Source organism: Mus caroli, unplaced genomic scaffold (genome assembly GCF_978045245.1).
Source record: "Mus caroli unplaced genomic scaffold, Mus_caroli_1 scaffold_15, whole genome shotgun sequence".
Classification (NCBI taxonomy): Eukaryota; Metazoa; Chordata; class Mammalia; order Rodentia; family Muridae; genus Mus; species Mus caroli.
This window is the reverse complement of record NW_028227270.1, coordinates 98,342,615-98,367,107: the sequence shown is the minus strand read 5'-3', so window position 1 is coordinate 98,367,107 and position 24,493 is coordinate 98,342,615. Positions and strand designations below refer to the sequence as shown.

Genomic DNA, 24,493 nt, shown 5'->3' with positions numbered 1-24,493 from the left:
ACTTAGTTTAATTCCATTTCCAGAATCCCTTCACTATCTGCTATGTATTTAGATTTGTAACTAATTTTAATTATGTATTAAAAGTTTAAATTTATTTTCTGATCAAGATATTATCTTATTGTTTTCCAATCTATTCTAACTTTTACAGAGAAATTAAAAATAACTTTATGTGCCACCCAGAGTCCAGGCCAAACTTGCTTATGCTGTCTCAACAATTATACATCTACTGTCTACCAGTTTTTCAATTTTTAAAATTAAATTTAAAATTTATTTTGTATGTCTCAGTGTGTGTGTGTCCATGTGAGCATCTCATCATGCCTGTGGAGGTCAGAGGACAGCATGTGGAAGTCAGTTTTCTTCTTCAGAGACAGATCAGACTCTCTGGGTGTCAGCAGGTGATTTTACTCACTGAGTCACCTCTCCAGCCCCCTGTCTATTCCTAATGTTGAACAAACACTCCATCACTCAGATTAAACACATCTTTCTTCACCTCTTCTCTGTTTTTACATCACTTCTTTTGAGTCAAATTAAATAGATTGACTTAGAAGGTGTTTGTTTTGTCTGTGTCTGGTCCTTTGTGACAGACTCTAGAAAAAAAGCTCTAACAGAAGAGCTATGAGACTAAGAGAAGCAGTGGATGTTACCTATGGACAAGTCACATTTACATCAGACAAGGACATGGGGGAATGATGAAGAGACTTGCTTGTCTTGCAGAGGACTCTGATTCCTTACCCTACACCCACATCATAGGATACACGACAGCTTGTAGGTCTAATTCCTAGTGACCAAATGCTCTCCTCAGGTCTGTAAGGACACCTGTACAAATGTGACATATACTCACACAGATACATTAATATAATTAGAAAAAAAGCTATTTAATAATCTGTAGCACAATATAGTACACACCAGTAACAAATTGTTTTGTATATACTGTGCCACCAAGCAAATTGTAAATAGTGATCATCATTGTAAAGTAGATCCAGGCATCTCCCAGTGTTTCCTGTCAGATATAACAGAAAGGTTTTAAAAATAAGATAAAAACTTGCCTCTAATGATTAAAAAAGTTCATGGTCAATAATTATATCAATGTTTCAGAATGTGTTCATCAGATTCTTAGAAACATGTCACTATCTTACTGTATGGATCCAATTTAAGTACATAAGCAGTGAATTTTCATTTACATATATGTAGAGTCAGATCCTTCCAGAACTCCTTTGTGCTACAGAGCTGCACAGAGCTATGGAGAGCACCTGGGCAGTAAAAAAAGGGCAGCTGCAAAGTAGGCTTGCTTGGCTTCAGTCACACTTATTGGTTCATTTTGAAAGATACAAAAACACACTTTTAAGTCAACATAGTAACCATACTTGAGTATAACATAAAACTGTACTGTGTATTTGTTATCTAATTTACTTCAGATATCTAGTGTTTATACCTGCAAAGAACTTTCACAAATATAACACCAATGAAGTGATTCAGGGCATTTAACTTCTATGACTGGTACATTTGGCTTCTATTGACTGAATTTACAGTACATATAAATCTTACATAATTCTATAAGATATTTTCTATGGTTGGATACATAGCAGACACTTTGAAGTCCAAAATACCATTATGGCATTAATATTTAGAAAGCACATTGTCTAGTACAAGCTATGGAATTTCTTGGACTAACATGATCAGAGCACTATAAATTTTGATAAAATTTACAAAATCTTCATAGTAGTAAAACCAGTTTTACAAATCCTTGTTAGACCCATTTTCTCAATGCTGGAGCTTTGTCTGGTCTTCCAGAGAAGCCAGGTTCATTTCTAGCAACCAAATACTGATTTAGAACAATCCCTGTAACTTCAGTCAGTCACTGGATGCTGATGATCTGCTCAAGCCTCTTCCAGCACAGAGTGACTGTGTTACACAGTTATAAATGAAGACAAACTATTCATACACAATACATTAATAAAAGTATAGGAAGGTATAAAAAATTCCATTCAAAAGCATGGCAAATGGAGAATGAGATATCTATATCACTGTAATTTGCCAAGTTCTTTCTCTCTCAGCTCCAGGCTGTGAAACAATAGGAAGAGTGTCTGAAGATAAATGTATGCTTAAACTGCTTTGTGGGCTTTGTCTTACACACAGTACTGTAGAACAGAGAATTCCTTGACGTTTTTGGACATATAAATCAGAGACATTTTCTCAATTTCTCCCACTGAGCATGCCAAAATTTAACCAGAAGCCCATCCCTGTGAATCAGAACAAAGGGGCTAAAAGTTGCATAACCAAGGGTCAAAAAATCTCGAGTATTTAGCATCAGGTTATTGTCCCTTGAAGAGATGCTTATAATTAGAGAAAAGGCACAGTCTGTCCAGTAGAAGAAAACAAAACAGAGCATCAGAAGGAGGACACTTTGAGCAGCTCTCAGCTCAGGGGGAGTTCTGTAGAGGAGATTGGAGTTGAGAAGGTAGAGGACATGCTGGTGATGCTTGTGGAGAAGAAATACCATGTAGCCACTGGCCCCTCCCATGGCACCCTGAAACACTGCATCTCTCAGGACCATGAGAGGGAGAACAATCCATTTTATTTTCTCATTTTCTAGCATGAAATAGCAATAATTGTCATCATTTATATGTTGTGATATATTCAGACTTGCACTTTTAATGGAATGAATTAGGTTTGTACTGATTAAAGCATTGAGTATCCAAAAGAATGAGAAGAATGGAAGGATGTGCCATGCAGACTTTGGCTTGAGCTTCCTCCATCCAGATCCTCTAGGACTAATAATGATGGCCTGGACCACAGTGAGGAGACTGCTGGTGCAGATGGAGAGGCCCCGTGCCACCCTCTCTAGGTAAACAATGATCTTACACCCTATGTCATCTAGGAAGTTTCTCAAACCAAAGGCTAAAATAGTCTTTGGCAATCCTTTTGCAAGAAGTATTAGGATGTTGGTAAAAGCCATGTGGATCAGAATAAGGTGTATGGATTTCTTCTCAGGGCTTCCCCACCAACTGAACATATAATTCACAGAAACAGACATGTTCCCCAGAGTGCCAAACACAGTCATAAAGAGAGAAATTATTTTATTAATATAATTCAAAAACATTTTTCCTTCCTAGGTAGAAAAACTTGTATCCAGGATGTATCCACTTTTTGAAGGAATCTGCTGTAGTTCTAGACATGAGTCTGGACAGAACATTTTGTGGAGTTCACAAAGCTGGGACAGAGACATGTAATGTTGCAGGTTAGGTCCCTGAAACTTGTCCCTCTTCTTGCAGTCTCTAGGATATTTTGAGTGTGCAGAAAGGGGAGTTTGGTAGCTGGTATTTAATCTAAAATTTAAAAGAAATACTTTTGAGCTTTACATTAGCAAAATGATCTTGTTCATGTTTCTCTCTCTCTCTCTCTCTCTCTCTCTCTCTGTGTGTGTGTGTGTGTGTGTTTGTCAGAGAGTGTGTGTGTGTGTGTCCTTATGTCTGCATGCACATATTGTCCTTGATGTCACTCACCATAGTTGAATTTATCCCGAGTTCCCTTTACCAAAACTTTTTCCTCTGTTTCTCATTCTATTCCTTCTGATTTTTTAACCCAATTCCCAAATCCTTCCCCACATCACATGTAGACGCTGAGAAATCCTGCTGCTCAGTGTCTGTATCATCTCTAACATTTAGTAACTTTACCTTCCACATCTTTCTTCACTTGTTTGATATCCCTTTCTTATCTTCATCTTGAATAGTACATTTTTTAGAATGGCATTTGACTTCAAAGCTTTATAATTTCAATTTATACATCTTAGTATGTTAAGTTTTTATAGTGACCATTATGTGATTTCCCTCAGTGTGAAGGTTTACTAGATATTTTTTAATACAGTCCTCAGTGTCAAGCCAAGTTTTGTAAACTTTACAGATAAAGCCCCACAGTTAAAGATGAATCATCATCAGATGTCCTGAAAGACTCTTATGTGAATAATTCATGTAACCACCAGGTTGCAGCCAGGGACTGTGCTCTCTAGAACCCTGGGATGCTTCCTAGGAGAGTGAGTACGAGGGTGCTGTGATCCCATTGTATGATCTAGAGTATTTCTGACCCCAATGAAGGACCTCAGGACTTCTAAAGGAGCATGAACACTCATGGATGAGCTGTTGCTGATGAGAAAGATGGCAGAAGGGGACAAATGAGTTGTTAGATGCTGCCTTGAGGTAACCAAAGATTTTAAATTATGAATTCTCAATATGGCTGCATGCAGCACAGTGGGCTGGGTCATACCATTATGAGCTGGGACTCTCCCATCTAAGAGGTCATGGTGGTATTTGCCTTTGTGGGGCTGTGCAAGCAGCAGTTATGTCAGCTTGTTTTACAGTCTGCTTCTCCTTCTGTTTCTTTTCCAACCTGTTTGTCAGGCAGGCTGTTTTGTTCTACACTAGTCCATAATGATTTTAGGACTTAGATCTCAGCAGGATGTTAATATTCATAATTTGGAACTGCATTCTCTTTCCTCGAGGATTTATGAACAGCTTTTGACAGGGTTGACCAATTCACAGGATTGCCTTAAATGTCTTTATTCTCACGATCTCATATGGAACATGTAGGAATCTAGCCTTGTTTCCAGGTTTTGTCCCAGGTGGCTTCAAGACTCTAAAAATATAAGTTATTGCCTTTCAAATACCCCTCTGAACAACAGCTAATTGTTGCTTGTAGCAGGGAATCTTAGAAATAATAAATCCATCCTAAAATCTGCAGATAATGAATAATGCTCTGGACATTAATAGGAAGCTCATCAGCATTTGTTATTGAATTTAACGAAATCTTTAACTGTTCTATCAAAGACTCAAGTCTGTAGAAAATTGCTGCAATCAATAACTTCAAGTCTTGGTGGAAAATATTAACATTTTCTGTTTAATGCTAGTTTTCCTGGTAAATCTTCCATTTCAAGTCTTCTATTCCTGTTTCCAAACTTTAAGTCACACATAAGACAAGCCTCTGGCAATTCTAGTAAGTGATTCATTTCCACCTAAGTGGACTCTCAGAGGAAAGAGCTGACTCATCACCCACATTATTTGGGAAATATTTAAGGAAATTAATTTAGAAGACAAGATTGATTTGTCTTTAGATAGATGGATGAGCTCATGATGAGCTTAACTCCCAAAAGCCTGAGGCAGATTATATCCATTCTGATTTTCTAAAAGTATGTAAGCAAACAATCAAACAAAACAAAAAAAAGATTGTTGCTCTTTGCTGTTTAGTTGTGGAATAAAGTTAAGGTGAGCTGTTTTAGTATGTGCTAGTTCACAGCCTGGATCCTTATAGCAGGAATTCTCAAGATAAATGATACACTTTGTGGTTTATAGTTCTCCACATGCTGCAGACATACAATGACTTAAGTTGAGGGTCTCGCTAGTGCTGATAATATCTATGTGATTCATTATTGTCTGCAATTTTTTATAGACATCTGAAAATCGTCTCAATCTTTCTGATTTCTTTAAAAACTGTAAGGAGGTAACCTTAGGCACAGCTCCACTGAGAGCTCTGTCCTGACTCCACCCTGTGGATGGACAGCAATGCCTCAGCATTTTTTTATCTCCTACAACTCATATCCTTTGATCTCTCTGGACACAGGACCAGCCTTGTCAGGGTCAGAAGGAAAGTCAAGGACCCAAGGCTCACAGAGCCTCTCAACTACTCCTTGGATTGGTCAGAGAGAGACAGTCAACTTTAATGAATCCATGACACAGCTGAGGGCATCTAAGATCTTACCTTCATGTACTCTCCTGGACCTCTGTGGTGCAGACAGGCTCTGGAGCCGCTCTGGGAAAGTGACACTTGCCAGGTCATATTTGTACTGTCTGGATCTGTGGGGCTCTTAGATGCCATCAGGTATTTCGGACATCAGGTTTCATGTTGTCACAGTATCAGGGGAAGGAAGGCCACTGCAGAGCCTTAGTCCCTGAAGTACAGCTTCCCTCTCTCCCTCAGTTATGACATCTGCTTTGCTCAGAAGTTATTTCCAGATTAATTGGGGTTTAATTATTTTGAGAGGAAGGATGTGAGGTGAGAAAATGAACAGCTAGCCAAGTTCTGTGTACTGAGCTTCCTGAATCCCCAGAGGACCTGTGGATACTCATTGTGGTTCTGTGCTTGCTGATTCAGTCTCTGTGAGCTCATATGATCCTTGCTGAGTTGATTCAGAGGCCATTGTTCTTCAGAGGCTCTCCATCCTCTCTGGCTCTTACTTTCTTTCTGTCTCCTCTTCTAAAACATTCCCTGTACTCTGAGGGGAGGGATATGATGGGGATCAACCAGATAGACTCCCTTTCTGCCTGTGGGTCTCTGCATCTGTTCTATCTGCTACTGGAGGAAACCTCTCTGATGATGACTGGATAGCACAGTGATCTATGACTATAGAAGAATATTATTAGGAGTCAGTTCATAGATTCTTTGTTTAAGATCAGTAGTTCTTTGTTTTTCCCTAAAATTATGGGCAATATATTTTCTGATTATTTGTCGCATGAACAGTGTTTGGTATGAGTTCCTTACTCTTGGAGTAGGGCCTTAAGTAACATTGGACATTGATTGGCTTTTCCCATACTTTTTATGTTACCAGTACTCTGACACATTTTTTCATGCAGGACACATTGTAGGTCATAGTTTATGTGGTTGAGTTGATGGCCATGTTTTTCTCTCTGAAACCTATAAAAGTATAATCCCACACCAAAGATTCTAGAATATAGGGGAAAAGGCTCCATGCACACACCAGCTCAATGTCTCCATGTGCAGTGAGTTGTGTGTGTGTTGTTCTTGGCAAATGGGGCCCTGATATCAGTTTTCAGGGAGTACCCCTTTGTCTTATTAGCCACAAGAGTTTTGGGATATTTTTGTAGGACATGCTTAGCAAACAACTCAACTGAATACAGCCCAGTTTGAACACTGGGCACCTCACCTGGCTACAATAGATGGCTATTTCACACTTATTACCCCCCTTTACTAGGAGTCCACATTAGTATCACCTTCATAGATACCAGGAAGTTACCACTGATCTTGATTTCCACATCTCTCCCAAACACTCTAGCTATCTATCACCACACTCTGTCCTTCTACCCCATTTCCCTTTCAACTCAATCCTCCTGTTCCTGTACCCTCATGCCCTCAGTTCATCCATAAAATGTATTTTTCTTTTTTCTTCAAATTTTATTAGATAATTTCTTCATTTTCATTTCAAATGCTATCCCAAAAGTCCCCTATACCCTCCCCCTGCCATGCTCCCCTACCTACTCTTTCCCACTTCTTGACCCTGGCATTCCCCTGTACTGGAGCATATAAAGTTTGCAAGAACAAGGGGCCTCTCTTCCCAGTGATGGCCAATTAGGCCTACTTATGCTACATATGCAACTAGAGACACGAGCTCTGGAGATACTGATTAGTTCATATAGTTGTTCCACCTATAGGATTGCAGACTCCTTCAGATCCTTGGGTACTTTCTCTAGCTCCCCCCATTGGGGGCCCTGTGTTCCATTCTATAGATGACTATGAGCATCCACTTCTGTATTTGCCAGGCACTGGCATAGCCTCATATGAGACAGCTATATCAGGGACCTCTCATCAAAATTTTGCTGGAATATGGAATAGTGTCTGAATTTGGTGGCTGATTATGGGATGGACCCTCGGGAGGGGCAGTCTCTGGATGGTCCATCCTTTCGTCTTAGCTCCAAACTTTGGATCTACACTCCTTCCATGGGTATTTCTGGAGTTCAGCTTTTTGACCTCTTTGTATATATTGGATATTAATCCCCTATCAGATTTATAATTGGTAAAAATTCTTTCCCAATTTGTTGGTAGACTTTTTGTCTTGTTGACAGTATCTTTTACCCTACAGAAGCTTTACAATTTTATGAGGTCCCATTTGTTGATTCTAGATTTTACACCTAGGCCATTGTTGTTCTATTCAATAATTTTTCCCCTATGCCCATATCTTCAAGGAGTTCCCCCACTTTCTCCTCTATAAATTTCAGTGTCTCTGGTTTTATGTGGAGTTCTTTGATCCACTTAGACTTGAGCTTTGTACAAGGAGATAAGAATGGATATATGATATGATAGATATGATAACTGCCAGTTGTGACAGCACCATTTGTTGTCCTTTTTCCACTGGATGGTTTTAGCTCCCTTATCAAAGATCAAATAACCATAGGTGTGGGGGTTTATTTCTAGGTTTTCAATTCTATTTCATTGATCTACCTGTCTGTCCCTGTACTAGTACCATGCAGTTTTTATAGCAATTGCTCTGTAGTATAGCTTGAGGTCGGGCATGGTGATTCCCTGAGAGGTTCTTTTATTGTTGAGAATAGTTTTTGCTATCCTACATTTTTTGTAATTCCACATGATTATGCAAATTGCCCTTTCTAACTCAGTGAAGAATTGAGTTGGAATTTTGATGGGGATTGCATTGAATCTGTAGATTGCTTTCCGCAGGATAGGTATTTTTACTATAGTAATCCTGCCAATCCATGAGCATGGGAGATCTTTCCATCTTCTGAGGTCTTCTTCAATTTCTTTCTTCAGAGACTTGAAGTTCTTATCATACAGGCCTTTCACTTCCTTAGTTAGACTCATACCAAGATATTTTCTATATTTTTGTGACTATTGTGAAAGGTGTTGTTTCCCTAATTTCTTTCTCATCCTGTTTATGCTTTGTGTAGAGAAAGGCCACTGATTTGTTTGAGTTAATTTTATATCCAGCAACTGCACTGAAGCTGTTTATCAGGTTTAGGAGTTCTCTGGTGGAATTTTTAGTGTCAATTGTATATACACTATTGTACCATTGGCAAATAGTGATATTTTGACTTCTTCCTTTCCAATTTGAATCCCCTTGATCTCCTTTTGTTGTCGAATTGCTCTGGCTAGGACTTCAAGTACAATGTTGAATAGGTAGGGTGAAAGTGGAAAGCCTTCGCTAGTCCCTAATATTAGTGGGATTGCTTCAGGTTTCTCTCCATTTACTTTGATGTTGGCTACTGGTTTGCTGTATATTGCTTTTATTATTTTTAGGTATGGGCCTTGAATTCCTGACCTTTCATTACTTTTATTATGATGGGGTGTTGGATTTTGTCAAATGCTTTCTCAGCATCTAACGAGATTATCAATTGATTTTTGTCTTTGAGTTAGTTTATATAGTGGATTATGTTGATGGGGGTGTTGGATTTTGTCAAATGCTTTCTCAGCATCTAACGAGATTATCAAGTGATTTTTGTCTTTGAGTTAGTTTATATAGTGGATTATGTTGATGGATTTCCATATATTAAACCATCCCTGCATCCCTGGGATGAAGCCTACTTGGTAATGATGGATGATCATTTTGATGTGTTCTTGGATTCAGTTTGTGAGGATTTTATTGAGTATTTTTGCATCGATATTCATAAGGGAAGTTGGTTTGAAGTTCTCTTTTTTTGTTGGATCTTTATGTGGTTTAGGTATCAGAGTAATTGTGGATTCATGGAATGAATTGGCTAAAATACCTTCTGTTCCTATTTTTGAAATAGTTTGAGGAGGGTTGGAATGAGGTCTTCTTTGAAGGTCCAATAGAATGCTGCACTAAACCCATGTGGTCTTGGGGTGTTTTGTTTTGGTTTTTGGTTTTTGGTTTTTGGTTTTTGGTTTTTGGTTTTTGGTTTTTGGTTTTTGGTTTTTGGTTTAGGAGACTATTAATGACTGCTTCTATTTCCTTAGGGGAAATGGGATTGTTTAGATCATTAATCTGATCTTGATTTAACTTTGGTACCTGGTATCTGTCTAGGAAGTTGTTCATTTCATCCAGGTTTTCCAGTTTTGTTGACTATAGCCTTGTGTAGTAGGATCTGATGATGTTTTGGATTTCCTCAGGATCTTTTGTTATGTCTCCTTTTTCATTTCTGATTTTGTTATATGGATACTGTGCTGTGCCCTCTAGTTAGTCTGGGTAAGGGTTTATCTATCTTGTTGATTTTTCTCAAAGAATGAGCTCCTGGTATGGTTGATTCTTTGAAGAGTTCTTTTTGTTTCCACTTGATTGATTTCAGCCCTGAGTTTGATTATTTTCTGCCATCTACTCCTCTTGGGTGAATTTGCTTCCTTTCGTTCTAGAGCTTCTAGGTGTGCTGTGAGACTGCTAGTGTATGCTCTCTCTCTCTCACTAGTTTCTTTTTGGAGGCACTCAGGGGTATGAATATTCCTCTTAGGACTGCTTTCATTGTGTCCCATAAGTTTGGGTATGTTGTGGCTTCATTTTCATTAAACTCTAAAAGTCTTTATTTTCTTTCTTTATTTCATCCTTGACCAAGGTATCATTGAGTAGAGTGTTGTTCAGTTTCCATGAAAATATGGGCTTTCAATTATTTATGCTGTTATTGAAGATAAGCCTTAGTCCATGGTGATCAGATAGAATGCATTGGATAATTTCAATACTTATGTACCTGTTAAGGTCTGTTTTGTGACCGTTTATATGGTCAGTTTTGGAGAAGGTACCATGAGGTGCTTAGAAGAAGTTATATCCTTTTGTTTTAGGATAAAATGTTCTGTAGATAATGTTAAATCTATTTGTTTAATAACTTTGGTTAATGTCCATGTGTCTCTGTTTAATTTTTCTTTCCAGGATCTGTCCAATGATGAGAGTGAGGTGTTGAAGTTTCCCACAATTATTGTGTGCGGTGCAATTTGTGCTTTGAGCTTTATTAAAGTTTCTTTATTGAATGTGGCTGCCCTTGCATTTGGAGCTTAGATATTTAGAAATGAGAGTTAGTCTTGGTAGATTTTAACTTTGATGAGTATGAAGTGCCCATGCTTGTCTTTTTTGATAACTTTGGGTTGGAAGTCAAATTTATTTGATACTAAAATAGCTATTCCAGGTTGTTTCTTCAGATCATTTACTTGGAAAATTATTTTCCAGCCTTTTACTCTGAGGTAGTGTCTGTCTTTGTCCCTGAGGTGGGTTTCTTCTAAGCAGCAAAATGTTGGGTCTTGTTTGTGTAGCAAATCTATTATACTATATCTTTTTATTGAGTCCATTGATGTTAAGAGAAATCAAAGAAAAGTAATTGTTATTTCCTGTGATTTTTGTTGTTAAAGTTGGGATTCTGTTTTTGTTGCTGTATTCTTTTATTTTTTTCATATAGAGACAACTATAACAACTAACTTCAGAGATTACCATATGGCTAAAGGCATCTTACTAACAGAAACCAAGACCACTCACCTTCATCAAAACCCAGCACTCCCACCTCAGCGAGTCCTGGATACCCCAACAAACCCTAAAAGCTAGACCTGGATTTAAAAGGATATTTCATGATGATGGTAGAGGACATCAAGAACAACTTTAAAAAATCACTTAAAGAAATGAGGAGAACACTGCTAAAGAGGTACAAATCCTTAAAGAAAAACAGGAAAACACAACCAAACAGGTGATGGAATTGAACAAAACCATACAAGACCTAAAAGGAGAAGTAGACACAATAAAGAATACCCAAAGTGAGGCAACGCTGGAGATAGAAACCCTAGGAAAATAATTTGGAACCATAGATGTGAGCATCAGCAACAGAATACAAGAGATGGAGAGAGAATCTCAGGTGTAGAAGATTCTATAGAGAACATGAACACAGATATACCTATCTATTGTGAGAATATGCCAGGGCCTAGAAAACATAGAAGTGGATGTTCACAGTCAGCTATTGGATGGATCACAGGGCCCCCAATGGAGGAGCTAGAGAAAGTACCAAAGGAGCTAAAGGGATCATTATTATGGTGGAACAATATTATGAACTAACCAGTACCCCGGAGCTCTTGACTCTAGCTGCATATGTATCAAAAGATGGCCTAGTCGGCCATCACTGGAAAGAGAGGCCCATTGGATTTGCAAACTTTATATGCCCCAGTACAGGAGAACACCAGGGCCAAAAAGTGGAAGTGGGTGGGTAGGAAAGTGGGGGGGGGGAGGGTATGGGGGACTTTTGGGATAGCATTGGAAATGTAAATGAGGAAAATACCTAATAAAAATATTTTAAAAAAAGAAAATGCAAAATGCAAAAAGATCCTAAGTCAAAACATTCAGGAAATCCAGGACAAATTGAGAAGACAAAACCTACATAATAGGAGTAGATGACAATGAAGATTTTCAACTTAAAGGGCCAGCAAATATCTTCAACAAAATTATAGAAGAAAACTTCCCAAACCTAAAGAAAGAGATGCCCATGAACATACAAGAAGCCTACAGAACTCCAAATAGACTGGACCAGAAAAGAAATTCCTCCCGACACATAATAATCAGAACAACAAATGCACTAAATAAACACAGAATATTAAAAGCAGTAAGGGAAAAAGGTCAAGTAACAGATAAAGACAGGCCTATTAGAATTACACCAGACTTTTCACCAGAGACTATGAAAGCCAAAAGATCCTAAACAAATGTTATACAGACACTAAAAGAACACAAATGCCAGCCCAGGCTACTATACCCAGCAAAACTCTCAATTACCATAGATGGAGAAACAAAAGTATTCCATGACAAAACCAAATTCACACAATATCTTTCCATGAATCCAGCCCTTCAAAGGATAATAACAGAAAAAAACAAAAACAAAAACAAAACAAAACAAAAATACAAGGGCAGAAACTACGCCCTAGAAAAAGCAAAAAAGTAATCCTTCAACAAACCTAAAAGAAGACTCCACAAGAATAGAATGCCAACTCTAACAACAAAAATAATAGGAAGCAACAATTACTTTTCCTTAATAGCTCTTAACATCAATGGACTCAATTCCCCAATAAAAAGACATAGACTAACAGACTGGCTACACAAACAGGACCCAACATTCTGCTGCTTACAGGAAATCCATCTCAGGGAAAAAGACAGACACTACCTCAGAGTGAAAGGCTGGAAAACAAATTTCCAAGCAAATGGTCTGAAAAAACAAGCTGGAGTAGCCATTCTAATATTGACTAAAATCGACTTCCAACCCTAAGTTATCAAAAAAGACAAGCATGGGCACTTCATACTCATCAAAGGTAAAATCCTCCAAGAGGAACTATTAATTCTGAATATCTATGCTCTAAATGCAAGGGCAGCCACTTTCATTAAAGACACTTTAGTAAAGCTCAAAGCACATATTGCACCTCAAACAATAATAGTGGAAGACTTCTATACACCACTTTCATCAATGGACAGATTGTGGAAACAGAAACTAAACAGAGACACAGTGAAACTAATAGAATATATGAAACAAATGGATTTAACAGATATTTACAGAACATTTTATCCTAAAACATAAGGATATACCTTCTTCTCAGCACCTCATGTTATCTTCTCCAAAATTGACCATATAATTGGTCACAAAACAGGCCTCAACAGATACAAAAATATTGAAATTGTCCCATGCATCCTACCAGACCACCATGGACTGAGGCTGATATACAATAACAACATAAATAATAGAAAGCCAACATTTTCATGGAAACTGAACAACACATTACTCAATGATACCTTGGTCAAAGAAGGAATAAAGAAAGAAATTAAAGACTTTCTAGAGTTTAATGAAAATTAAGCCACAACATACCCAAACTTATAGGTACAATGAAAGCATTTATAAGAGGAAAATTCATAGCTCTGAGTGCCTCCAAAAAGAAACTAGACAGAGCACACACTAGCATCTTGAAAACACATCTAAAAGCTCTAGAACAAAAGGAAGCAAATTCACCCAAGAGAAGTAGATGGCAGGAAATAATCAAACTTATGGGTAAAATCAACCAAGTGGAAACAAGAAGAACTATTCAAAGAATCAAACAAATGAGGAGCTGTTTCTTTGAGAAAATCAAAAAAATAGATAAACCCTTAGCCAGACTCACTAGAGGGCACAGGGTCAGCATCCTAATTAACAGAATCAGAAATGAAAAGGGAGACATAACAACAGATCCTGAAGAAATCCAAATCACCATCAGATCCTTCTACAAAAGGCTATACTCAACAAAACTGGAGATCCTGGATGAAATGGACAAATTTCTAAACAGATACCAGGCACCAAAGTTATTTCAGGATGGGGTAAATGCTCTAAACAGTCCTAGATCCCCTAAAGAAATAGAAGCAGTCATTAATGGTCTCCCAACCAAAAAAAAAAAAAAAAAACCAAGGACCAGATGGGTTTAGTGCAGAGTTCTATCAGACCTTCAAAGAAGTTCTTATTCTAGTTCTTCAGAAACTATCCATGAAATAGAAGCAGGAGGTACTCTACCCAATTCATTCAATGAAGCCACAATTACTCTGATACCTAAACCACAGAAAGACCTGACAAAGATAGAGAACTTCAGACCAATTTCCCTCATGAGTATCAATGCAAAAATACTCACTAAATTTCAAGCTAACTGAATCTAAGAACACATAAAAACAATCATCCATCCTGACCAAGTAGGTTTCATTCCACGGATACAGGAATGGTTTAATATACAGAAATCCATCAATATAATCCACTATATAAACACACTCAAAGACAAAAACCACATGATCATCTCCTTACCTGCTGAGAAAGCATTTGACAAAATCCAACACCCATTCATGATAAAAGTCTTGGGAAGATCAGGAATTCAAGGCCCATACCTAAACATGATAAAATCAATCTACAGCAAACCAGTAGCCAACATCAAAGTAAATGGTGAGAAGCTGGAAGCAATCCCACTAAAATCAAGGACTAGACAAGGCTGCGCACTTTCTCACTACCTATTCAACATAGTACTTGAAGACCTAGTCAGAGCAATTCGACAACAAAAGGAGATCAGGAGGATACAAATTGGAAAGGAAGAAGTCAAAATATCAGTTTTTGCAGGTGATATGATAGTATATATAAGTGACCCTAAAACTTCCTCCAGAGAACTCCTAAACCTGATAAACAGCTTCAGTGAAGTAGCTGGATATAAAATTATCTCAAACAAGTCAATTGCCTTTCTCTACACAGGGGATAAATAGGCTGAGAAAGAAACTAGGAAAGCAACACCTTTCACAATAGTCACAAAAATATATAAAATACCTTGGCGTGACTCTAACTAAGGAAGTGAAAGATCTGTATGATAAGAACTTCAAGCCTCTGAAGAAAGAAATTAAAAAAGATCTCATAAGATGGAAAGATCTCCCATGCTCATTGATTGGCAGGATTATTATAGTATAAATGGCTATCTTGCCAAAAGTGAAAGTATAACATAAAAACAAAATTCTAGGCCTTTAGGCCCAGGCTTGGGAATGTGACCTCTGTGACTCATTGCTCCAAGGTATGCTAATCATAAAACAGATAGTGACATTCCTCTACCCACCCGCTTCCTGGGTTCAAATGTACTATTGTTAGGGGCTCTTAGAAACTGTCTTGAGAGATAACCTGCACAATTACCAGGTATTCCTTGCAACTCTTGTGACTTTGCACTTCCTTGGGACTCTTAACTGGTATCTTTGGTATTTTCCAACAATGCCCTTCCCCACTTCCTTGAGTTGTGGTTTCTTCCTTTAAATACCCCCTTACCCAGCTACTTGAGGTGCCACGGTCCTCTACCCTTGTGTGGTGTATGACCGTGGGCCTGAGAGCGCTCTTGAATAAAAAAATCCCCTTGCAGTTTGCAGCAAGACCTTTTCTTGTGGGTGATTTGGGGTGTCACCTCTCCTGAGTCAGAACTGGGGGGAGTCCTCATGTTGTGGGTCTTTCAAAAGCAATCTACAGATTCAATGCAATCCCCATCAAAATTCCAATTCAATTCTTCAATGAAATATAAAGGGAAATTTGCAAATTCATCTGGAATAACAAAAAACCTAGGATAGCAAACACTCTTCTCAAGGATAAAAGAACTTCTGGTGGAATCACCATGCCTGACCCAAAGCTATACTACAGAGCAATTGTGATAAAAACTGCATGGTACTGGTATAGCGACAGACAAGTAGACCAATGGAATAAAATTGAAGACCCCAAAATGAACCCACACACCTATGGTCACTTGATCTTTGACAAGGGAGCTAAAACCATCCAGTGGAAGAAAGACAGCATTTTCAACAAATGGTGCTGGCACAACTGGTAGGTATCATGTAGAAGAATGTGAATGATCCATTCCTATCTCCTTGTACTAAGGTCAAATCGAAGTGCATCAAGAAGACACCAGAGACAGTGAAACTTATAGAGGAGAAAATGGAGAAAAGCCTCAAAGATATGGGCACCGGGCGAAAATTCCTGAATAGAACAGCAATGGCTTGTGCAGTAAGATGGAGAATCAACAAATGGTACCTCATAAAATTGCAAAGTTTCTGTAAGGCAAAAGACACCATCAATAAGATAAAAAGACCACCAACAGATTGGGAAAGGATCTTTACCAATCCTAAATCAGATGGGGGACTAATATCCAATATATATAAAGAACTCAAGAAGGTGGACTCCAGAAAATCAAATAACCACCTTAAAACATTGGGCTCAGAGCTAAACAAAGAATTCTCAACTGAGGAATAACAAATGGCTGAGAAGCAACTGAAAAAATGTTCAGCATCCTTAATCATCAGGGAAATGCAAATCAAAACAACCCTGAGATTCCACTTCACACCAGTCAGAATGGGTAAGATCAAAAATTCAGGGGACAGCAGATACTGGCAAGGATGTGGACAATGAGGAACACTCCTCCATTGTTTGTGGGATTGTAAGCTTGTACAACCACTCTGGAAATCAGTCTGGCAGTTCCTCAGAAAATTGGACATAGTACTACCAGAGGATCCTGCAATACCTCTCCTGGGCATATATCCAGAAGATGTTCCAACTGGTAATAAGAACACATGCTCCACTATGTTCATAGCAGCCTTATTTATAATAGCTAGAAGCTGGAATAACCCAGATGTCTCTCAACAGAGGAACGGATACAGGAAATGTACATTTACACAGTGGAGAACAACTCAGCTATTAAAAACAACGAATTTATGAAATTCTTAGGCAAATGGATGGATCTGGAGGATATCATCCTGAGTGAGGTAACTCATTCACAAAAGAACTAACACGTTATGCACTCACTGTTAAGTGGATATTAGCTCAGAATCTTAGAATACTCAAGATACAATTTGCAAAACACATGAAACTCAATTAGAAAGAAGACCAAAGTGTGGATACTTCATCCCTCCTTAGAATGGGGAACAAAATACCCATGCAAGGAGTTATAGGGACAAAGTTTGAAGCTGAGTCAGAAGTAAGGACCATCCAGAGACTGCCCCACCCAGGGATCCATACCATAATAAGCCACCAAACTATGAGCCTATTGCATATGCCAGCAAGATTTGCTGACATGACCCTGATATTGCTGTGTCTTGTGAGGCTATGCCGGTGCCTGGTGAACATAGAAGTGGATGCTCACAGTTATCTATTGAATGGAACATAGGGCCCCCATTGGAGGAGCTAAAGAAAGTTCCGAAGGAGCTGAAGGGGTCTGTAACCCTATAGGTGGAACAACAATATGAACTAATCAGCACCCCCAGAACTCGTGTCTCTAGCTGCAAATGTAGCAGAAGACAGCCTAGTTGGCCATCATTGGGAGGAAAGGCCCATGTTCTTGCAAAGATTATATGCCCCAATACAGTGGAATGCCAGGGCCAGGGGGCAGGAGTGCATTGGTTGGGGAGCAGGGCATGGGGAGAGAATAGGGACTTTGGGATAGCATTTGAAATGTAAATGAAGAGAATATATAACAAAAATTTGTTTAAATAATAACTAAATAAAAGAAAATAAAAGTTACACTTTCGTGCATTCATATAAAGGATCTGGCTGCAAAGTTTGTAACATGAAAGTAAGGCTCTTGCTATTGATTTCAAAGAGAACAGATTGTTTAAAATTGGATTTTGCTTTCCAAAGTTATGACTATGCTCTAATATTGGGGGTGGAACCTTTAAAATTATGATTAAACTGCCAGTGTTCCATTGACTGCAGTTTGCAGTTTGATCACAGGTTTGGGATTTTTAACTCACCCATATTTTAATTAAGAAAAAAAATCAAGCAAGTGGAGGCTGTTGTCTTGCAGGAGACTACAGTAAACATTTGTATTTTAGTTAGTGCAAAGCTGAGAGCTGTCTCAGGGTGGCTTGTATGACATTTCTTTTGTCTTGCAAACCCTGTCTAAGGAAGTTTTTTGGGCCTTAGCATCCAGGGACCTGGGAATAATTTTTAAGCCAAAACACCATCATTATAGAGCTATCCAGGTGTTGTTCAAACCAAAGTTCAAACTTAAGATTGATGAAAGATTAATGAAACTAGGATTGTTTTAATACTCTCCCTTTGCATCTTGATGATTGTAAAGGGTTTGCTTTTAGTCAGCTTGTAGGAGTCCATGAAGTCATATCATTGGAAACTTTTGCCACAGGGAATGGCTAATAGCCCTTCATTATATAAAATAAATTGTTGCTGCTTCAATACAAGAAGTTTGAATCCTTCAGTGTATCTTATTCATTATATGGATATTTTATTAGCTAATCCCTCTGAAGGGGAATTTTACTACAAATGTTTGCTTTTATATAAAAAGCTTTAAAATTTTGGGGAGTAATTGTTGCTCCAGAAAAGATTGAAAGGCAATGTGTTTTTCGATATTTGGGACATCAGTTATATTCTAAACAAACTGCGACACAGAAAATTCAAACTTACTTTAAAAGGCTTCTAGAAGATGTTACTTGGCTAAGACCTCACCTTTAGCTCACCACAGGAGGACTTAAGCCTTTGTTTGATGTTCTTGAGGTGGATGCAAATTAACTGGTGAGAGACAAATAGCTACTGTAATCGAATGTTGGCTGTTTGTGTTAGTTATTGTTAGACAATGTCCCCACAGATATTCTTTGGCAAAAGGGACTATTAATGTGGATTCATCTTTCTTCATTTCCAATTAAAGTTTGAACACCCTATTATGAAGTTGTTTCTGTGTTAATACACAATTGTAGGATAGAATCACGAAAGTATTTGGAGAGAATGTCTTAAGAATCTGATGAAACATTTATTCCTTATTTCAAACAGCAATTAAATTGGTTATTGCAGAATACTGATATTTGGCCTACTGCATAGCAAATGTTTTAGGCAAAATTTATAATCATTATCCACAAGACGAGCTGTTACAATTTGCTTCTATGAATGCTTTTGTATTTCCCATAGGTTTGTATATATAGTCATTTACAGATGGCTTACCTAATGGGCATATGTATATAATGTGTGTGTGTGTGTGTGTGTGTGTGTGTGTGTGTGATTGGATCACATGTTTATTCTCTTGCATTTCCCTCTGCTTCAGCATAGATTATTGAATTATGTGCTGTAGCCATTGTTTTTGAAATGTTGAAAAATCAAGCTTTTACTTGTATACTGATAGCCAATATATAGCTCATCGTTACAATTGCTTGAAATTGTTCCTTTTTTAGATACTGCTAATTCTCAAATTTTGCAATGCAAACACAACTCAAATTAAGAGAAAGTATTGTTCCTTTAAAGGATTGTCTTTGGACATTTAAGAACTCATCCTGGACTGCCTGAACAAGATACCTTAGGGCAATGGCACAGCAGATTTGTATATCAGGCAGGAATAATTGGCCATACAATCTCATTCTTTACATCATCAAAATAGTATTCGCTTGAGACAATAATTTGGTAATTCTGGAGAATGTGCAAGTCAAATTGTAGGGACTTGTTCTCGGTGTCCTCAATTTCTACCTGTACCACATAATGGTGTTAAACCTTGAGGACTTATACCTAATCAATTACTGCAAATGGATGATACTCATATTCCTGATTTTGGAAAAGTAAAATATGCACATGTGACTATTGATGCCTCTTCAGGCTTTCTAGTTGCAACTGCTTTAACAGGAGAAGCAACTAAAAATGCAATTAGTCATTGCCTGAATTGGTTTTCTATGCTTGTTCCAATTCAGATTAAAACAGATAATGGAACTGGCTATTAAACTCAAGCATTTGATATATTTTGTAGACAATTTAATTCTACCCATATTACTGGGATTCTTTATAATTTCCAAGGACAAGGTATTGTGAAACTTTAAAATAATATCTTCATAAAAAGCAAAAAGTGGGGAGTTATATTCTCCAAGGTCACCAAAAGCACACCTTGCTTTTGTCTTATTTGTTTTAATTTTTTGCAAACTGATGTTAAAAATCATTCTGCAGCAGATCGCCACTGGAATCTAGTCACTTCCAGCTCATATGCCATGGTTAAATGGCGGGACCCTCCCCCAAACTAATACATGGAATGGTCTTGACCCTGTTTTAATATGGGGATGAGGTTCTGTCTGTATTTTTTCTCAAAAAGAGCCCGATGGCTGCTTGAAAGACTGGTCCACCAAATGGACACAGACCCTGAGTCTTCTAGTAAATATGACTATAGTTATCAAGATTGCTAAATATCTCTATCAGCCAACTGAGTTGACTTGGGCATTGTCTCCACTCTTAGGGCGAAGTTCAGTGTTTTCTATCAACTTTCAAAGCCACTTTCCATACACCTGGTTGCCAGACATTGTGTCTGGTCTTTGCTAATTAACCAGCTGAATTGAATACCTAGGACATTCCCTCAGACAACTTTAATTCTGTTGTTTTTAACCTTTGACTTTGTATCTTAAGCAGATTGGTTGCCTTCACACAGGATCACCTTCAGCAAGCTCGGTTATTCACCATGTCAGCTACTCAGTTATGAAGAAATACATTGAGTGCATATTCATATGTCCTTTGTGGCTTTGGCCTGAATGGGAAAAAAGGTGTGCTTATGAGGGCTGGTGGTCAGAGATGAGCAACTGGTGTTCTTGAGCTACTACTGACCTAAGATAGAGTGCCACAAGGACCATGTTTGTCCAAACAAACACTAAAAGGCCATGTTTGTTTAAACAAACACCAACAAGCTGTGCTTGTTCTCCAAGTTGGGTAAGAAGGAGCAATATAGATCCAGACCTAAGACAGACGTGGCCACCTAGTCATCATATTTCATAGATGAGTTCACGAAGTACAAGTAAATCTTGAGCCCCTGCCCAGTTTTGCTCATTTTAAAAAAATAAAAAAGGGGGAATTGTGCCCTTCCTCCAGGTTTGAATAGGCTAAACAAACGCTGATGGTTTTACAACCTGGCTGGAGTCAGCACCTGACCTTACTACATTTGCATTCCTACAGAGTCTTGAGGAGTTGACCACCTATGGAACTTGCTTTGCAACTCAATCCAGCTGAAACAAAGAGATGGATCTTTGGGTTTTGCCTATATAAACTCAGAGCTGAAAATTAAACTTTGATCCTCATTCTTCTCTTGCCCACCTGTCCTATTGCATTAACAGCCCCCTTTTTCAGGTGTATGCAGTTCTCTATGGTAGCTAGAGAGCTACAAACATTCATGACTATAACACCAATGAGATATTTCGGGGCATTTAAGTTTGATTTACCTGCAGTCAGGGTATTTAATGGTCTTTTCCAACATCTACAAGCATCTGGCATACAGGTGCTATACAGTCATGACTCTAGTTAACAGTAAATTTATGTAAATGTAAAAGAGCTAATCAAATTCCTTCAAAAGAATGGGAAAATGGAGCACAATGTTTCTATAACACAGTATTTTGCTAAGATGTCTTTTAGCTCAAGGCTGTGAATCACCAAGATTATTGTCTAAAAATAAACACACAAGCTGCTTTGTGGAATTTTGTCTTACTGCAATACTGTAGAACTGAAAGTTCTTTCATAATTACTGAACATATAGATAAATGCATTTTCTCATTTTCTCTCTGAGCATGTCAACATTTAGTCAGAAGTCCATCTCTGTGAATCAGCACAATGGAGCTGAAGATTGCATAAACAAACATGAGAAATTTGTGAATATTTGTCATCAATGAATAGTCCCCTAAAGAGAGATTTAGGAAAAGAGGAAAGGCACAATCTATCCAGTAGAAGAAAACAAAACATAGTATCAGACAGAGGACACTCTGGTCAGCTCTCAGCTCAAGGGGAGTTGTGTAGAGAAGCTTGGAGTTCTGAAAGTAGAGGACATGATGGTGGTGCTTGTGGAGAAAAAATACCAGATAACCACTGGCCCCTCCCATGGCACCCTGAAACACTAAATCTCTCAGAACCATGAGAGTGAGAACAATCCATTTTATTTTCTGACTTTCTAACATAAAATAACAATAGTTGTAGCCAGTCTTAAGCTGTGACATATCAAGGCTTGTGCTTTTGATGGAAGGGATTAGGTTAACATTTATTAAATCTTTGAGTATCCAAAAGAGTGAGAAGAGTGGAAGGATGTGCCATGCAGACTTTTGTATAAGCCTCTTTCACCCACATTCTCTGAGACTAATGATGATGGCCTAGACCACAGTTCGGAGACTGCTGGTGCAAAAGGAGAGGCCATGGGCCACCCTCTCCAAGTAAAGGAGAATCTTACAGTTTATTGACCCATCCAGCAGGTCCAGTTATTCGAGGGTCTCCAGGGGACCTTCTCCTAAGAACCAAATGGGGGGGGGGGTAGAGAGAGATGGGGGCCTTGTGCGAATAACGACACGGAAACCGTTCTGGATTGCATCAAGCCCCAATGTATTAGTCAGGCCCGAGGTTTAAATACACAAGCAAAAGGGGAAGTGCCTTTCAGCAGGAGGAATGGGGCAAAGGAAATTCACCTCAGCAGGAGGGATGGGGCAGCGGGAAATTTTTCTTTTGGCGACTACACGGGGAAGCAGGAACTTGGCGGTGTCAGGGTACATCTTGAGGTCAGGACATCCAGCGCTGACTTAGGGCTGGAATGATCTGTGGTTGTTCTCGGAGTGGTGCATCCGGTGGCCCCCTTTTGACCCTCTTTTCTTCTGGGGGGGGGGGAGGCCCAATTCAGAGATCAGGACAATAGTGTTGCCTTAATAGCTCCCAACAGTTTATGTCATTTGGGAAGTTTCTCAAGCCAAAAGCTGCTATTGTCTTAGGCAATCCTTTTTCAAGAAGGAGTATGATGTTTGTAGAAGCCAAATGGGTAAGAATAAGGTATATGGGTTTCTTCTCTGTGCCTCTCCACAAACTGTTCACGTAATTTCAAGCTTAGAGTTGGTGTTCTTTCCTGTTCGGGGATTGGTGGTTTTCCTGCTAATGGATTGGTGGGTTTTTGTAGGAAGCTCAGGGATTGATCGGTTTTCTTGGCCAGTGATTGGTAGTCCCGTCCCCCCTACCCCCCGCCCATTTCCCTGCATTGGCCTAAGGGTGAAAAATTCTTCCAGGCTGCAACCTGATTTTGCTGAGATGCAATTTCTGTGGGGCTGTTGTGGGTGGTGTGGAGCTAGAGAGGAGGTGCTGCCACTGTGTACAGCTCCTGTGGAACAGCTCCTGCTGAGGTGGGAAAGGAAATGCACAACCATGGACATCTGTGTCCATGTGAAGGCTGTGAAGGCTGGAGGCTGAGATGTCTTGGTGTTGTCATTTTGACAGGATTTCGAACAGATCCTGCCAAGGCATTTTACTACTGCTGATGGCTAGTGCAGGAAGGAGGATAAGGCTGGTGCTTTGATGGCTTTTGTGGCATGCCACTTAGGGGCTATAGTTTCTTCTTAATTGTAGCTCTAGCTTCCTGGTAATGGTATCAGTTCCATTGTTTTCCCCAAGTAAGCAAGGGATTCAAAATCATATGATGACACAGTGGAGTGGGAGGCTGATAAAAACCTCTTCTTCCAGCTTTCTAGACACTCTGAGAAGGTCTCAGATAATCTAGGAGCATTTTTTAAATTTTGTTTTATAAAAGAGGCAAAGCTATTTTTAAAAGCCTTGATTAACTTGATGACTATGTATATTAGAACATTGGGGCACAGAAATGTGTAATATGTGTATTTTTACTTCATAGAAGAATGAGTGTAAAGAGTAACTGAAGCATTTATTTGTGTGTTCTTCCTCATTTAGCAATACCGAGATTCCTGCTGAAAAGGGCAAAAGAGCCAAGAACACCAGAGCCAAGGCTTAGAAATATCTTAACATTTAGTGTTACAGATGCATGTATCAAGGGAGCGAAATGTTTCAGATTTAGGGTTCATGGGAGATTTAGAGAGACATTGAAAGATTACATCACAAAGAGAAGTGGGGAGGGTGAGAAGGAGAGAGAGACAGAAGAGGGTAAGGGAGAAGAAAGGTTGACAGGGAGTGAGAAAGATAGAGAAAGAAAAAGAGAAAACTCACCTCACTATCTTCTGGAACAGTACTGACCACAAGACAGAACAATTATTCAGGTAAGCCTACTTATTCAGGTAATTTGAATTTGTGACAAGTTGACAGAGGATATAACCACAATGGTGTTGTAGGACTTTCCCTGTCCAATCACATTAGGGCAGTGGGAGGCTTCTGATTGTACAGGAGAAAGGAAGAGAGCAAGGAATTGAGGAGACAGGGAGAGAGGTCTGAGTAGGAGAGAGAGAACCAGAATGGAGGCAGACATGGTGTTATCAAAAGGTTAGCATAACAAATTGGGTTAAAGCTTTATCACTATCATTTGGCTCTGAAATTTTGTATTG

The 24,493-nt window shown here is 38.7% G+C and overlaps 2 pseudogenes; both read right to left on the bottom strand.

The window, feature by feature from the left end:
- Window positions 1-510: 510 nt before the first annotated feature.
- Window positions 511-3,123, bottom strand: LOC110287874 (vomeronasal type-1 receptor 4-like; annotated as a pseudogene).
- An 18,628-nt stretch (window positions 3,124-21,751) lies between these two features.
- LOC110287872 (vomeronasal type-1 receptor 4-like) lies at window positions 21,752-23,030 on the bottom strand (annotated as a pseudogene).
- Between the last annotated feature and the right edge of the window lie 1,463 nt (window positions 23,031-24,493).